This window comes from Scyliorhinus canicula, chromosome 27, assembly GCF_902713615.1.
Source record: "Scyliorhinus canicula chromosome 27, sScyCan1.1, whole genome shotgun sequence".
NCBI lineage: Eukaryota > Metazoa > Chordata > Chondrichthyes > Carcharhiniformes > Scyliorhinidae > Scyliorhinus > Scyliorhinus canicula.
In genome coordinates this window covers 488621-506765 of record NC_052172.1, presented here as the reverse complement: position 1 = coordinate 506765, position 18145 = coordinate 488621, and the positions used below count along the sequence as shown (strand labels likewise).

The following is an 18145-nucleotide window of genomic DNA, read 5'->3' as shown; positions in this document are numbered from 1 at the left end:
AGCCAGTTATGTTCGGTTTATTTGATTGGATGTCTGAACAGACCAATCAGATTTAAGATTTTCCACCAATCATAAACGTCCTTACAGGAAACGGAAAATACATTTCAGAAATAATGTCTCCAGTCCCAGTTTGTCAGTGGGTAAAGATTCACCGGGAAATTTCACCTGGCTGTCGGTGAGAGGGACCCTTCACCGCACAGTATCAGAGAGTCTGTGAGACTCATTTAGAGAGAACCATCACACTGCGAGATTCCCTCAGGACAATGAGTCTCTTGTAATATATGTGAGTGTTGGATGTATTCACTCTGATACAGTGTGAGTGTGGGATGTATTCACTCTGATACAGTGTGGGTGTAGGATTTACTCAATCTCTGATACAGTGTGTGAGTGTGGGATTTACTGACACTCTGATACAGTGTGAGTGTGTGGGATTTACTCACTCTCTGATAGTATGTGTGTGGGATTTACTCACTCTCTGATACATTGTGTGAGTGTGGGATTTACTCACTCTCTGATGGAGTCTGTGTGGGATTTACTCACTCTCTGATACATTGTGTGAGTGTGGGATATATTCACTCTGATACAATGTGAGTGTGGAATGTATTCACTCTGATACAGTGTGAGTGTGGGATATATTCACTCTGATACAGTGTGTATGTAGGATTTAATCAATCTCTGATACAGTGTGTGAGTGTGGGATTTACTGACACTCTGATACAGTGTGAGTGTGTGGGATTTACTCACTCTCTGATAGTGTGTGTGGGATTTACTCACTCTCTGATACATTGTGTGAGTGTGGGATTTACTCATTCTCTGATGGAGTCTGTGTGGGATTTACTCACTCTCTGATAGTGTGGGATTTACTCACTCTCTGATGGAGTCTGTGTGGGATTTACTCACTCTCTGATACATCGTGTGAGTGTGGGATTTACTCACTCTCTGATGGAGTCTGTGTGGGATTTACTCACTCTCTGATACAGTGTGTGAGTGTCGGGGTGAACCTGCTTCATCACTTTGTAGATAATGATGCCGTAACTCTCCTTCCTGCTTTGCTTTCTCCTTTTGCCGCCCTTCACAGGAGTTTTGTTCAGAGCTTTCTTACCGCCCTTCTTGGAAGCGAGCGGCTTCTTTTCATCTCCCATCGTCAGCTTCAATTTCACAAAGCCAATAACAGCCTAACCCAACAACTCGATTTTCACAGATCCAACCACAGCCCTCTGCAAATTAGGGATTGGTGCAGGCAATTTTCCTGATTGGCCTATTGACAGTGATGTCACCTCTATAATTCTCTGACTGGATACTTTTGATAGCCAATCATATTTACTGCTCCTCTAAGATTTAATATCAGAAATACAGAACTGTCTCAGGGCAGGAGGGCATTCGACCCATCTTGTCGAAAATGTCTCTCCAAATGGGCAACATCCCCAGTCCTGTCATCTTCCACATTCTTCCTTTTCAGATAACAATGTATTCCAACTTTAAACGCTGCCGTTGAACCACTCCTCACCACACTCTCAAGTGTATCCCACACTTTAACCTCGTCCTGCATGAAAAGGTTACTCTTTTCATTTTGCTTTTGTTTCTGTTCCCAATTCTGTGTCCCTACCAGTCTTTTGTATGACACCGTCTGTTGCATTCTGTTTCATTGAGTGTCTGAAACAAAGATTATGGGTTTGCCCTGATACCGTGTTTCTCCAAAATGTAGATTTTAATCTCTACCTGTTTAACTGTGGGATTGATGTTTGTATTGTTCTGTTCATCTGTCATTTCCTGATGTGTTGCATATGAATTTTATTGTATATTATCTATATTACACTATATCTGTCAGCAATGATATATATGAATTATATTACAATGTACAAGTGCATGCATTTAAGACTCTGATTTGGGTTTATGCACATTTCTCGCCATCTGTCATTTCCTGATACATTGAATATGATCAATTGTATACTCACTTAGTTGTCAATAACTGATATCTCTGTGTAGCTATGGACAGAATATGTACATTGCTGCCATGGGACAGTTGTTTTCACTCTGTACGTTTCAGTGATTTGGAACATTGGGTTGTACCATGCATCAATCAGACATTCCAGTGTGGCTGTCTGCTTTAATACGTTCACCTCAATCTCTTATATCAAAGTTTCTGATATTGTTTTATCTCAACATTTCAGTTTCTGGTAGATAAGTGTAAACTATTCCATCTCTGTAAGTTTCTGGTTCATTCAGAGCTAGTTTCCATTTCTGAATTAAGAAAATTGAGTGATTGAGTATGTTACTGTCACAGGACTGCTTTGCACCTGTCAGTTTCTGAAATTTGACTGTGATATTTTTATTGTTAAAGCAAGTTTCTGATAAGTGAGTTTGGGCTGTGATCCACACGTCTATCTCTTTTTTGGACATGTCAGGTCAGCTCAGGGTCGAGTCTGTACATGTTGACCTCCCTTAGGAGAATCTGTACTTTATTGTCGAATTCACTTTCTAATCTGTGATTGGAGATATTAATCTAGTATTTCGTTTCTATTAGCCTCATGTCAATTTTATTCTGCGTGTCATTATTTGGTGACTATCTTATTCTATTTCTGTCATATTCTTACCGTTGTAAATGTTGGCTGCATTTTGAATTTGTCAATTTCTTATGTGTGAATTTGGGTTTACCTGTATTTCCAATGTAGAAGGAAACACCTTACACTTTATCTGTAATTTTTGGACAGTGAATGGGATCACTGCAAACCCATTACAGTCTCATATGGGTTTGTTTTGCTCATTTAATATTGAGCTGACAGTTTCCAATTTGTGAATCAGTATTTTCTGCTGTACAGCTGTCTCATTGTCTATTTTCTCTCCACAGGTTAGTTCTGCCATGGACGGAAAGTTGTTTCCATTTCCTGTACCTGTTAAATACGGGAAGTGAATGTGTATTAAGTCTCTGTCAGTTTCCTTTATGTAACAATGCATTTTAATCTTCACTTGTCTTTTCCCAATGTCAGTTATGTGCTGCATGTGTCAGTTACTGCAACACTTGATGCCTGTTCTTTACTCTGCTAATTGGATGTGGAATTTACTCTGAATATTTCAGTCAGGGAATGTGGATGTTGTGATAACTCATTATCTGCATCTGTTTTTGAATGTTTGTTTTATTTACCCTATTAGTTATTGGGATGCAACTGTGGGGTTTTTGTGTGTTTGCATGTTTATTGTTGGTGTGTTCTTTGTAGTGCCCTTGTTCCATCGATGTAGCATCGGCAGACAGGCTACGAGGGTGAAAGAAGGCAGTCCACAGCCACCTTACTGTGTTTAATTAGGAAGGTACTTTTTGATAATGCCCACATTCAAACAACATATATACTAACACCAATAGTAGTCTGTATATGAAATATGTTTATCCAGTATCGGTTCACCACTGAGCCACGATGTCAGTATCCAAGTAATTCTGCATCTATCATTCGCTGCAAATGAATTGTTCTGGGATTTGTTTTCGATTCACCATTCTCTGATTCAGAATGTGAGTTTTGTACTAATCCATAATCCCCAACATTCCTGTCTGGATCTGTCATTTTCTGGAATCTCGATATGGATAAGATTGTTTGTAAGATTGTCTCTGAAAGCAATGCAACCATGTCATTCATACTGCAAATTCTTGTTTCCTCATGTGTACTGGAGTGAAATTTCTCACATAACTGTCAATATCATATGGTTTTTTTTCTTTGTGAATATATAATTGATTCTTTACCTGACAATCTGATAATCTGTGAGAGTATAGGATTCACTGTTAATTGTAAAGCTGGTGCTTTGATGTTAATGTGATTAATTCTGTGTTTAAATTAAAGTTTGTTTTATTATATTGGTCAGTGTCATCACTCCTGGGGACAAATTTCCTTTCCTCAGTTTTACAAATTGAAAAAAATGTTTGCAGTTTCTCATCCAGTGTCCTGACAAAAGTTGGGGTGTGGTCCGATACACTAACAACAGCTCATTGTGAGGATGCCACGGAAAGTGAGCGTGAGTTTGACATTTCATCAGCAGTCTTCATTCTTTGTCAAATATCTCTGTGCCGGATTTATCCTGTATGTATCAGTCTCCGGTACAGTATGTCATTACTGTTTTCCTTCTTGATCTGTCACAGATGGTACTGTGTAGGAAAGTAGGATTTTGACAGCAACATCCTCTCTGATACCTATCTCTTTTAAAAAGTTGATTGTAGTTCTTCTAACTACAATTGTAATAGGTCAAACTTCCCATAAGTCAGCCAAGTCCTGTATATGTCACTGTCTATTGTACTCTGTTTCCCAGAGTTTCTGATGCATAGATTCTGGGTTTGTACTGCAACCTTACGTTTCAGAAAAGGGTAGATATTAATCTCTATTTCTTTAAATAGATTAATGGAAGCATTTTTATATTCATAAAGCTGCCAGTATGTGGTATATCTGTCCCGCTTTTCACTGAGAATGTCCACTGCTGCCATGTGAGTGTTGTTTTCACTCTGTATATTCCAGTGAATTGGAACATTGTGTTGTATCGTGCATCTATCACAGTTTTCAGTGTGGCTCTATGTGTTAATATGTTCACCTCAATCTCTCATAGCTCAGTATCTTATTTTGTTTTATCTACTCATTTGAGTTCCTGAAAACATTAAAGTAAATTATTCCATCTTTTAAAATTTCTGATTCATTAAGACATAGTTTTCTCTACTCCTATCCATTCTGACGTGACAAAATTGAATATTTGTGCACTTTTCTGTCACAAGTATATGAATATATTGTCTGCGTCTTTTGGTTTCTGAAAAGTAATTGTCACGTTTTAAATTTATTACAAGTGTGTTTTTGGTAAGCGAATGTGGATTATGATCTGCACCTCCTCTTTGCATGTATGTGATGCCACCTTCATGTTTATTCTGTATATTTGAGTTGTACATCGAGTTGATTCTGTACATTTGAGCTGTACATTGAGTTAATGTACAATTTTTAATTTAAAAAATTGAAAAAGATGTTTGCATTTTCTTGTCCGGTATCCTAAACAAAATTGGGGTGTGGTCCGATACACTAACAACAGCTCATTGTGAGGTTGCCAGGGGTAGTGAGTGTGAATTTGACATTTCATCAGCAGTTTTCATTCTTTGCCAAAACCTCTGTGCCAGATTTATCCTGTATGTATCAGTCTCCGGTACTTTGAGAATCTATGGGAATATTCCCCATTTCACTGTCATCAAATATAGAGCAAAATCTCCTATAGAGCCCGTGTTGGGGGGTGTCTGTGTGTGTGTGGGTGCAAGTGGCCCTGCGCCCCAGGGGTCATCCAATCACCTTTGTAGCTGTGTGTTTGTCCCAATGAGATATTCAATTTGCAGTCATTGCCTGCAGCTTGTTTGTTATTACACTGTCACTCAGCCCCTGAAACACACACTTTCTGCAAACTACCATTTCACTGACTGACTTCATTATCACCCATTTCCAATTTCAAAGTAAATTTGATTTGTACAATCAACTGCTTACTCACTGCCCTAATTTTGCACACACTCCTGGTTTAGCACATTCCTAGTTTTCTCACTCTCCTGGTTTCCACAGCCCCTGGTTTATACATTTGCCTGGTTTAACACACACCCCTGCTCACACACTCTGGTTCTTCACACACACGGCTATTTGTTAGCATATCCGGGAATTAAATACTGTGCTGTTTTACACACTCCCCTGGTTCACTCGCTCCCCTGGTTCGCTCACTCCCCTGTAATAGAATTACATAAACTGGGAGTGTGTAAAGTCAGGGATATGCAAAGCCGTGGGTGCAAGTGTGTTAACAAGGAAAGTGTGAAAAAGTAAGTGATTGTGCAAGCTGGGTGTCTGTGAACCGGGATTGTGTAAAACCTATGAAGTGTGTAAGCCGGGCAGTGATTGTACAATACATGTAAAATTTGAGGCTGTAATAGCAGGTGTGTTGTACAATCACTGGGTTTGCACACTGCCCGTGTGTGTGTAAAACCAGGTGTATAAGTATGTTTAAGAGAGGATTGTGAAAACCCGACAATTACAGAATATAACTGTGTATTAGTTGAAATGGGTAAAACCTGGGGAGTTAAATCCAGGAGTTTATAGAATTTGTGGTGAATATGAACCAGGGGAGTGCTTAAAAGCAGAAGAGAGTGGACAAGAAAAGCATGTGTAAACTTGCAGAGTGTGTAAAAGCGGGGGAGTGTGTGAAGCCAAGCATAACAGAGGAGTGGGTAAACATGGGGAGTGTGTTAACTATTGGAAATGTGTAAACCGGTGTCGTGTGTGGAACAGGGGAGTGTATTGAGCAGATGAGTGGGTTAACCAGGATAATGTGTAAACCATAGGACTGTGTAAAACAAGGAGAGTGTGCAAAACAAGGGGAATATGGAAACCTGTGAATGTGTGAAATGAGGGGAATTGGGAAAATGAGTTATGAGTCTAAACAGAGGGGGGCTGAGTTCAGAGGGGGGAGCTCACACGTGGAGGCTCTCCACTACAATCAAAAACACCTTCAAGTGCAACAATTGAAATATTTTGGAAAGTTCAGAACTTGGCATAAGGAGGCACTTACCAGAGTACAGGGGAAGAGAAAAAAAAGGTCTATTGGGTGAGCAACTAAGGAATTGTAAGTGAAGACACAGTGCCAGCATAGTGGGCGGCTCCTCCACTGGTGCCGGCAGTTCGGCCTGATCAAAGGAGAACTCCGTCTTTTTGGAGGTGTGTTTTGCCCCTCTTCTTTTCTCCTCCCCTTGGGTCTTTACTTCTCTCTGTCTCGTTGGGTCTCTCTCCCCTTGGTCCCTTTTGTCTCTCTCTCTGTTTTCCTTCTTGTTTGAATTGTGGGCCTCTCTCCATTTCTCGGGGTTTTGTTCACCTTCTCTCTCTCCGGGGCTGGGGTGATTGACGACTGCATCGTGGGTGGTCTCCTGCGCAGGTCCCGGCACTTCGGGCTTCTCAGCCCGATCGGAGCAGAACTCCATTTTATTTTCTCCTCATTGGTTTTTTATTTTTAAACACGAGGAACTGAAATAAGGAAGGACACAGACTCTGAATTTATCAGGACATTGGGGCTGACCTGGCCATGTGCAGAGCTGGATTTAACAGGGCCAGAGCAGCGCTGTACGAAAGCGGCGTACACTTAAGAATGTTATATCCAGCCAGGCCTGGGTCACATACCAGGGCAAAAAATATTGTTTTTAAGGCCCCAACTGAAGCAGATACGTTTGTCACAGACTGCGGGCTGGGGCCGTGACCACAGGAGAGGCGGGAGGGGTCCAGGCGAAGAGCGGCAGCGCATTGGCAAACCAACAATTGGGGAGGGGAGGGGGAGAAAAGAACCTCACCCCTCCTCCACCCACCACAACACAACTGACTGACGAAGAGGCGGGAGATGGTGGCCCTATACGTGCAGACAAGGGCAAAAGGTGGAGGACCAAGAGTTGGGCATGATGTGGAAAGAACATACAGAAACCACAGAGATTGGGTGGAAGGACAGCGGGACAGTAACTCCCAGGAGGAGGGTCACCACACTAGCGGGAGAGCTAACGCCGGGAACATGCAGAAGATAGAGGCCGCGGCTGTCTTCCAACGGGGGGGGGGGGGGGGGGGGCAGTGCCTGGCAGGGGGGGTGAGAACAAACAGCAGGGACGGAGAAGTATTGGGGAAAAGGAGCTCGGGGAAGGGGGACAGAGGAAGGGAAAGAAGATGGGAGAGGGGGGACGGGAAGGGGAGGCGATGGGAAAAGGGACCTGGTAACCTGGAATGTCAAGGAACTTAAAGGCCCAGTGAAAATATCCAGAGTCTTCACCCACCGAAGAAACATGAGAGCCAACATAGTCGTCCTCCAAGAGACACACCTGAGAGAGCAGGACCGGCTGTGGCTAAGGAAGGGCTGGGTGGGACAGACTTACCATTCCTGCCATGGGACGAGGGCCTGGGGGGTAGTGATTCTGTTAAAGAACAGGACTATGTTTAAGGTGACGATGACGGTAACGGACCCAGGGGGATGCTACGTCATGGTTGGACTGTCAACGTGAACACTCTCAACTGGGACAACGCAAAATTCATTAACAAGCCAAAGGCAGAAATCCCCTACATAGCGACACACCGACTGATCATGGTGGGGGGTGGGGGGGACTTTAACTGTGTACAGGACACATGGACAGACAGCTCAAACCCCGGAATGGGGAAGACCTTGAACATGGCGAAGGAACCCGGTCGCTTCATGGGGCAGATGGGGGCGGTGGGAGGTTCACCCACCCAGGGCCGCAGGATTTCTCCTTGTTCTCACCAGTCCACAACATATACTTGAGGAGTCACTTCTTTCTGGTTGGAAAATCGGTGCTCCCAGGGCTGGTCAAGGCGGCGTCTCCGTAATCGTAATCTCAGACCATGCTCCACATTATATGGATGTGAGGTTGGAGATGGGCAGTACCCAATGCCCCACATAGAGGTTGGACACTGCCCGACTGGCCAACATGGCTTTCAGCGAGAGGGTATCACAGGCCATAGCGGAGAATGCGACAAACAACCAAAATGGGGAGGTCTCAGTCTCCGTGTCTGGGAGGAGCTAAAGGCCGTGATTGGAGGGGAAACTATTGCCTTTAAAGCACAAAGGGAGAGAGGAGAGAGTGGTTAGGCAGCAGTCGGCCCCAACCAATAGAGCTCTTGGCAGAGATGGAAAAGCAACAAATGGACTTTGACCTGCTCTCCACGAGTAAAGCAGTGCACCAACTCCACCAAGCATGGGGAACCCTATACAAAGACGGGGACAAAGCCAGCCGCCTGTTGGCACACCAGCAGAGAAGGCCAGCTGAGCAGCCAACAGAAAGATTGTGCAAATTTGAGACAACAGAGGCACACTAGAAACAGACCCAAACAAGGTTAACAAGACCTTTGAGGACTTTTACCGGTGACTGCACACCTCAAATCCCCCAACAGGGGAACATAGAACATAGAAAAATACAGCACAGAACAGGCCCTTCAGCCCACGATGTTGTGCCGAACCTTTGTCCTAGATTAATCATAGATTATCATAGAATTTACAGTGCAGGAGGCCACTCGGCCCATCGAGTCTGCACCGGCTCTTGGGAAGAGCACCCTACCCGAGGTCAACAACTCCACCCTATCCCCATAACCTAGTAAACCCACCCAACACTGACTGCAATTTTGGACACTAAGGGCAATTTATCATGGCCAATCCACCTAACCTGCGCATCTTTCGACTGTGGGAGAAAACCGGAACATCCGGAGGAAACCCACGCACACACGGGGTGGATGTGCAGACCCCGCACAGACAGTGACCCAAGGCGGAATCGAACCTGGGACCCTCTAGCTGTGACGCAATTGTGCTATCCACAATGCTACCGTGCTGCCCTTAAGAACAAATTAATCTACACTCCATTATTCTACCATAATCCATGTACGTATCCAATAGCCGCTTGAAGGTCCCTAATGTTGCCGACTCACCTACTTCCACAGGCAGTGCATTCCATGCCCCCACTACTCTCTGGGTAAAGAACCTAACTCTGACATCCCCCCTGTATCTTCCACCATTCACCTTAAATTTATGTACCCTTGTAATGGTTTGTTCCACCCGGGGAAAAAGTCTCTGACTGTCTACTCTATCTATTCCCCGATCATCTTATAAACCTCTATCAAGTCGTTCCTCATCCTTCTCCGTTCTAATGAGAAAAGGCCTAGCACCCTCAACCTTTCCTCATCAGACCTACTCTCCATTCCAGGCAACATCCTGGTAAATCTCCTTTGCACCTTTTCCAAAGCTTCCACATCCTTCCTAAAATGAGGTGACCAGAACTGCACACAGTACTCCAAATGTGGCCTTACCAAGGTTTTGTACAGCTGCATCATCACCTCACAGCTCTTAAATTCAATCCCTCTGCCAATGAATGCTAGCACACCATAGGCCTTCTTCACAGCTCTATCCACTTGAGTGGCAACTTTCAAAGATCTCTGAACATAGGGGCTGGTTTAGCTCACTGGGCTAAATCGTTGGCTTTTAAAGCACACCAAGCAGGCCAGCAGAACAGTTTGATTCCCGTACCAGCCGCCCCGGACAAACGCCGGTATGTGGCGACTAGGGGCTTTTCACAGTAACTTCATTGAAGCCTACTCCTGACAATATGCGATTTTCATTTATCATTTCATTTCAACATAGACCCCAAGATCTCTCTGCTCCACAGCATTGCCAAGAACCCTACCGTTAACCCGGTGTTCCGCATTCACATTTCTCCTTCCAAAATGGACAACCTCACACTTGTCAGGGTTAAAGTCCATCTACCACTTCTCAGCCCAGCTCTGCATCCTATCTATGTCTCTTTGCAGTCGACAACAGCCCTCCTCACTATCCACAACTCCACCAATCTTCATATCATCTGCAAATTTACTGACCCACCCTTCAACTCACTCATCCAAGTCATTAATGAAAATCACAAAAAGCAGAGGACCCAGAACTGATCACTGCAGTACACCACTGGTAACTGGGCTCCAGGCTGAATATTTCCCATCCACTACCAATCTCTGACTTCTATTGGTTAGCCAGTTCATTATCCAACTGGCAACATTTTCCACTATCCCATGCCTCCCTACTTTCCGCATAAGCCTACCATGGGAACCTTATCAAATGCCTTACTAAAATCCATGTACACTACATCCACTGCTTTACCTTCATCCACATGCTTGGTCACCTCCTCAAATAATTCAATAAGACTTGTAAGGCAAGACCTACCGCTCAGAAATCCGTGCTGACTATCCCTGATCAAGCAGTGTTTTTCCAGATGCTCAGAAATCCTATCCCTCTGTACCCTTTCCATTAATTTGCCGACCACCGAAGTAAGACTAACTGGCCTGTAATTCCCAGGGTTATCCCTATTCCCTTTTTTGAACAGAGGCACAACATTCGCCACTCTCCAATCCCCTGGTACCACCCCTGTTGACAGTGAGGACGAGAAGATCATTGCCAACGGCTCTGCAATTTCATCTCTTGCTTCCCATAGAATCCTTGGATGTATCCCTTCAGGCCCAGGGGCCTTGTCTGTCCTCAAGTTTTTCAAAATGCCCAACACATCTTCCGTCCTAACAAGTATCTCCTCAAGCTTTCCAGTCTGTTTCACACTGTCCTCTCCAACAATATGGCCCCTCTCGTTTGTAAATACTGAAGAAAAGTGCTCGTTCAAGACCTCTCCTATCTCTTCAGACTCAATACACAATCTCCCGCTACTGTCTTTGATCGGACCGACCCTTGCTCTAGTCATTCTCATATTTCTCACATATGTGTAAAAGGCCTTGGGGTTTTCCTTGATCCTACCCACCAAAGATTTTTCATGCCCTCTCTTAGCTCTCCTAATCCCTTCCTTCAGTTCCCTCCTGGCTGTCTTGTATCCCTCCAGCGCCCTGTCTGAACCTTGTTTCCTCAGCCTTACACAAGTCTCTTTCTTCCTCTTAACAAGACATTCAAACTCTCGTGTCAAACATGGTTCCCTCACTTGATCATTTCTTCCCTGCCTGACAGGGACATACATATCAAAGACACGTAGTACCTGATCCTTGAACAAGTTCCACATTTCACGTGTCCTTCCCTGACAGCCTATGTTCCCAACTTATGCACTTCAATTCTTGTCTCACAGCATTGTATTTACCTATCCCCCAATTGTAAATCTTGTCCTGTTGCACGCACCTATCAATTACTTAAGTGAATGTCACAGAATTGTGGGCACTACCTCCAAAATGCTCCCCCACTAACAAATCTATCACTTGCCCTGGTTCATTACCAAGTACCAAATCCAATATGGCCTCCCCTCTGGTCAGACAATCTACATACTGTGTTAGAAAAGCTTCCTCGACACAGTGCACAAACACTACCCCATCCAAACTATTTGATCAAAAGAGTTTCCACTCAATGTTTGGGAAGTTGAAGTCACCCATGACTACTACCCTGTGACTTCTGCACCTTTCCAAAATCTGTTCCTCCACATCTCTGCTGCTATTGGGGAGGGGGGTTGGGGGGCTATAGAAAACTCCCAACAAGGTGACTGCTCCTTTCCTATTTCTTTTAAAAAAAAATAAATTTAGAGTACCCAATTATTTTTTCCAATTAAGGGGCAATTTAACGTGGCCAATCCACCTAACCTGCACATCTTTGGGTTGTTGTGGGGCGAAACCCACGCAGGCTAGGGGAGAATGTGCAAACTCCTCACAGACCCAGTGCCAGGATTCAAACCCAGGTCCTTAGCGCCATAGGCAGCGATGCTAACCACTGTGCCACCGTGCTGCCCTCCTTTCCTATTTCTGACTTCAACCTATACTACCTCAGTAGGCAGATCCTACTCGAACTGTCTTTCTGCAGCTGTTATACTATCTCTAATTAACAATGCCACCCCCCCACCTCTTTTACCATCCTCCCTAATCTTGTTTAAACATCTATAACCAGGGACCTCCAACAACCATTTCTGCCCCTTTTCTATCCAAGTTTCCGTGATGGCCACCACATCCTAGTCCCAAGTACCGATCCATGCCTTAAGTTCACCCACCTTATTCCTGATGCTTCTTTCGTTGAATTAAACACACTTCAACCCATCTCCGTGCCTGCAAGTACTCTCCTTTGTCAGTGTTACCTTCCCCACTGTGTCACTACACGCTTTGGTGAGCTGAATATCGGCTTCCTTAGTTGCTGGACTACAAATCCGTTTCCCATTCCCCTGCCAAATTAGTTTAAACCCTTCCGAAGAGTACTAGAAAACCTCCCTCCCAGGATATTGGTGCCCCTCTGGTTCAGATGCAACCCATCCTGCTTGTACAGGTCCCACCTTCCCCAGAATGCTCTCCAATTATCCAAATACCTGAAGCCCTCCCTCCTACACCATTCCTGCAGCCAGGTGTGCAACTGCACTCTCTCCCTATTCCTAGCCTCGCTGTCACGTGGCACCGGCAACAAACCAGTGATGACAATTCTGTCTGTCCTGGCTTTTAACTTCCAGCCTAACTCCCTAAACTTGTTTATTACCTCCACACCCCTTTTCCTACCTATGTCGTTTGTACCAATGTGCACCATGACTTCTGGCTGCTCACCCTCCCCCTTCAGGATTATGAAGACACGATCCGAAACATCCCTGGCCCTGGCACCCAGGAGGCAACATACCTTCCGGGAGTCTCGCTCACGACCACAGAATTTCCTATCTATTCCCCTAACCATTGACTCTCCTATTACTATTGCTTTTCTATTCTCCCCCACTTCCCTTCTGAGCCCCAGAGCCAGACTCAGTGTCAGAGACATGGCCGCTAGGGCCTTCCCCGGTAGGTCATCCCCCCAACAGCATCCAAAATAGTATACTTGTTTTGCAGGGGAACGGCCACGAGGGATCCCTGCACTGTCTGCCCGTTTCGTTTTCCTTCCCCTGACTGTAACCCAGCTACTCTTGTCCTGCACCTTGGGTGTGGTTACCTCCCTGTAACTCCCTATTACCCCCTCTGCCTCCTGGATGATCCGAAGTTCATCCAGCTCCAGCTCTAGTTCTCTAACACGGTCTCCGAGGAGCTGGACTTGGGTGCACTTCCCGCAGGTATAGTCAGAGGGGACACCGGTGGTATCCCTCACCACCCACATCCTACAGGAGGAGTATGCAACTGCCGTAGCCTCCATCCCCTCTTACCTTACAGAATATAGCTGCCCTGTGGATCAACTGGACCTCCACCCTCTGACTCTGCTCCCAGTCAGCTGCACTCTGTGAACTCCTGGCTCCCTTCTCGCTCTTTGCAGAAATGAAATGAAAGGAGCACCGTACTCCCTCCTCACCTAACTCCCTCAGTCACCAAACTCTCACTATAGCACTCAAATGCACCATGTTCAGCACTCCCTCTGTCACCAAACTCTCACTATAGCACTCAAATGCACCATGTTCAGCACTCCCTCAGTCACCAAACTCTCACTACAGCACTCAAATGCACCAAGTTCTGCACTCCCTCAGTCACCAAACTTTCACTATTGCACTCAAATGCACCACGTTTACACTCAGTGCAAACAAAGTCTGCACTGTAGCTGGATCCTTTTTATACTGTGAATCTAGCCTCTGAAAACTGGCCTTATCCAATTAACTAATTAACAAGCTCCAGCTGCAAGTACCTACAAGTTGAACCTTGTTTAAAGCTGATTGAAAATTCACCTTCTTCTTAACCAAACAGCAACTTTTAAGTTAATTAACTAACTAAAAGAAAGACTAGACTTTAGATAAAAATGAACACTTATACTCCCTCAGTCACCAAACTCTCACTATAGCACTCAAATGCACCAAATTCAGCACTCAGTGCAAACTCGGGGGACTCGTGGATGAAGCTATTCCTCGATGGACTGGACTTGCCAGTTCTGGGGTAGGACAGGAAACGGGGCCGGGGAGCACTGCTAGAACTGAGAGAGAATCTGGAGAGTATAAGCTCCATGCAGGCCGAAAACAAAGTCCAGGGGAGTACATAAAGCAGGGGGACCTGTGAAGCATGGGGATGTATGAAGCATGGCAGTGCATAGAGCAGGGTGATGTGTAAACCAGGGGAGTGTATCAAGCAGAGGAGTGTATAAAGCAGGGGGTGTATTAAGCAGCAGGATGTATAAAGTAAGGGGGATGTATGAAGCAGGAGGATTTGTAAAGCAGGAAGATGTATGAAGTATGGGAGTTTATACAGCAGGGGGATGTGTAAACCAGGGGACTGCATTAAGCAGGGGGGTGTATCACGCAGGGGAGTGCATCACGCAGGGGAGTGCATCACGCAGGGGAGTGTGCAAAACGGGAGTGTAGAAAGCAGGGGAGTGCGTATAATGCAGGGGAGTGTGTGAAGCAGGGGAATGTGCAAACCAGGCGAATGTGCAAACTAGGGGAATGTGTAAATTAGGGGAGTTATCTGAACCAGGGGAGTGTATGGAACCAGGGAAAGATGCACAACAAGAGCGTGTGTAAATTGGGGAGTGTGTACATCAGTTGAGAGTTCAAAGCAGGCGAGTGTGTAACCAAGTCAGCATGCAAACCAGGCGAGTGTGAAACCAAGTCAGCATGCAAACCAGGGGAGTGTGAAACCAAGTCAGCATGCAAACCAGGGCAGTGTGAAACCAAGTCAGCATGCAAACCAGGGGAGTGTGAAACCAAGTCAGCATGCAAACCAGGGAGTGTGAAACCAAGTCAGCATGCAAACCAGGGGAGTGTGAAACCAAGTCAGCATGCAAACCAGGGCAGTGTGAAACCAAGTCAGCATGCAAACCAGAGGAGTGTGAAACCAAGTCAGCATGCAAACCAGGGCAGTGTGAAACCAAGTCAGCATGCAAACCAGGGGAGTGTGAAACCAAGTCAGCATGCAAACCAGGGGAGTGTGAAACCAAGTCAGCATGCAAACCAGGGGAGTGTGAAACCAAGTCAGCATGCAAACCAGGGGAGTGTGAAACCAAGTCAGCATGCAAACCAGGGCAGTGTGAAACCAAGTCAGCATGCAAACCAGGGGAGTGTGAAACCAAGTCAGCATGCAAACCAGGGGAGTGTGAAAAAACAGTTTGTAACAGGGCATTGTGTATATCAGGGGAGAGGTTCACAGCGCCACGGTCCAAGATTCGTTTCCCACTTGGTCGCTGCCTCTGCAGAGTCTGCACATTTTCCCCGTGTCTCCATGGGTTTCCTCCTCATGCTCCAGTTTCCTTCCAGAAGTCCCGAAAGACATGCTTGTTATGTGAATTGGACATTCCCCCAATATTTTATTTTGGACTTGTCTCAGTACAAATTTAGGATTAATTCTGTGTTTTTCAATCAGCTGTACTATCTGACTTTTTACATGTGCCGACGGTTCACAACTTGTGAGATTAAAGTGCTTCTGATACATTTTAATCCAACAAAGTTTCAAAAAAGTGCAAATGGGTACTTCCACATTGATTGCTCAATCTATAGCCTAATTAATACTTTCCTGATTAATTTACAGATGAAAAGCTGTTATCAAAACAAGTTGATTCGACGTTCCATGATAGGGCAGCAAGGTAGCACAAGTGGATAGCACTGTGGCTTCACAGCGCCAGGGTCCCAGGTTGGATTACCCACTGGGACACTCTGTGTGGAGTCTGCACGTTCTCCCCGTGTTTGCGTGGGTATCCTCCGGGTGCACCGCTTTTCTCCCACAGTCTAAAGACATGAAGGTTAGGTGGTTTGGCCATGATAAATTGCCCTTAGTGAGCAAAAAAGGTTAGGTGGGGTTATTGGGTTACGGGGATAGGGTGGAAGTGAGGGCTTAAGTGGGTTGGTGCAGACTCGATGGGCCAAATGGCCTCTTTCTGCACTGTGTGCTCAAAGTTCATGGACTAGGGGTGAATTGTGGAAAATTATCCCACCTCCCTTCTCGTGTATCACTGTTGGATTGGACATGTTTATCTGGGACTTGAACTCTATGTGAGCGTGACTGCTTCTGTTCCCTGTGACGGTGGAGCTGATGTTGTGTCTGTGTCTCTGCAATGTTGGATTAATATTGTACTTACTGTCAGTTAGAAGGAGACGGCTGCACATTCATGTTGCTGAGGAATCATCATCTTGGAACTCATTTCTTCATCTGATGAACGTGGGGAAGAAAAATATTTCTTGTAAATCAGGGTCAGATGAGGTCAATGATAAATTAAACAATTCTTTCAACTGATAATCAGTAAAAATAGAAAATACCCTCCAAATCCTGCCCCAGAATCAGACAATAAGCCAGGCCCAGAAAGAGCTCTCCCTTCCCCCCGCTCACTCCAAGTCCCGGAACAAGATGGGGCTCCCGCTGCGCCTCTTGCAAACAGCCCCCGATTCTCCCTGAACTCCCCCCGAGTCAGTAATGATCTCTGAGCCTCTTTGCTCACACTCCCAAATGGATGTGCTGCTGCAATGAGAACGCTGTTTCCTCGCTGACCTGGGCCCTGACATTTCACTCAGTTTGAACAAAGCGTCTCCACTGACTGAGCAAATGGAGAGTGTGTGGGGGAGGGGATGCGCATGCGCGCTTCATCTCAGAGTGACGCCAAACAGGGTGCGGGGTTACCCCGAGCATGCGCAGATCCGCGCAGCAATTCCGCATTGAGAATCAATGGGAATATTCCCCATTTCACTGTCATCACATTTGGAGCAAAACCTCCGATAGAGCCCGTGTTGGGAGGGGACAGTGTGTGGGTGGGTGCAAGTGACCCTGCGCCCCAGGGCTCAACCAATCACCTTTGTAGCTGTGTGTTTGTCCCAATGAGATATTCAATTTGCAGCCATTGCCTGCAGCTTGTTTGTTATTACACTGTCATTCAGCCCCTCAAACTCACACTTTCTGCAAACTAACAATTCACTGACTAACTTAATTTTCCATAGAAGCCGAGAATTACTGCAGGGCAGAAGAAGGCAATTCGGCCCATCACTGTCCCTCGGAAAGAGCATCCCACCTTGGCGCACCCGTCCTATCCCCATAAACCCGTGACCCCACTGAACCAAAACATCCTTGGATACGAAGCGGTAATTCAGCATTGCCAATCCACCTAACTGCAGATCTTTGGCCAGTGGGAGGAAATCTGAGCACCCGGGGGGAACCCACCCACACACACGGGGAGAAGGTCCAAACCCCCACACAGGCAGTCACCCAACTCTGGAATTGAACCCGGGTCCCTGGCACAGTGAGGCAGCAGTGCTAACCATGTTCCGCCATGTTCCAGGTTTACTCACTCCCCCCGGTTCTCTCACTTCCCCCGGTTCACTCCCTCCTCCAGTTCACTCACTCCCCCCGGTTCTCTCCCTCCCCCGGTTCACTCACTCCACCCGGTTCTCTCACTCCCACGGTTCACTCACTCACCCAGTTCTCTCACTCCCCCGGTTCACTCACTCCCCCAGTTCTCTCACTCCCCCGGTTCACGCCCTCCCCCGGTTCTCTCACTCCACCGGTTCAGTCCCTCCACCGGTTCCCTCACTCTCCCAGTTCCCTCACACTCCCGGTTCCCTCACACTCCCGGTTCACTCACTCCCTCTCCCGGTTCACTCCTTCTCCCGGTTCCCTCACTCCCCTGGTTCACTCACTCCCCCGGTTCTCTCCCTCTCCCGGTTCACTCCCTCTCCCAGTTCACTCCCTCCCCCGGTTCACTCACTCCCCGGTTATCTCACTCCCCCGGTTCACTCACTCCC

General features: G+C 46.1%; 2 long non-coding RNA genes across 2 annotated transcripts; one reads left to right on the top strand and one right to left on the bottom strand.

Annotated features, from left to right (window-relative positions):
* Positions 1-82: 82 nt before the first annotated feature.
* On the top strand, positions 83-3841 carry LOC119957773. The gene is made up of 2 exons (XR_005458924.1): positions 83-283; positions 2849-3841. It is a non-coding gene; the product is annotated as an uncharacterized LOC119957773 (long non-coding RNA).
* Positions 3361-17110, bottom strand: LOC119957775. Its single transcript, XR_005458928.1, has 3 exons — positions 16673-17110; positions 16495-16565; positions 3361-3598 (listed from the first exon to the last, which is right to left on the bottom strand). It is a non-coding gene; the product is annotated as an uncharacterized LOC119957775 (long non-coding RNA).
* Positions 17111-18145: the final 1035 nt, after the last annotated feature.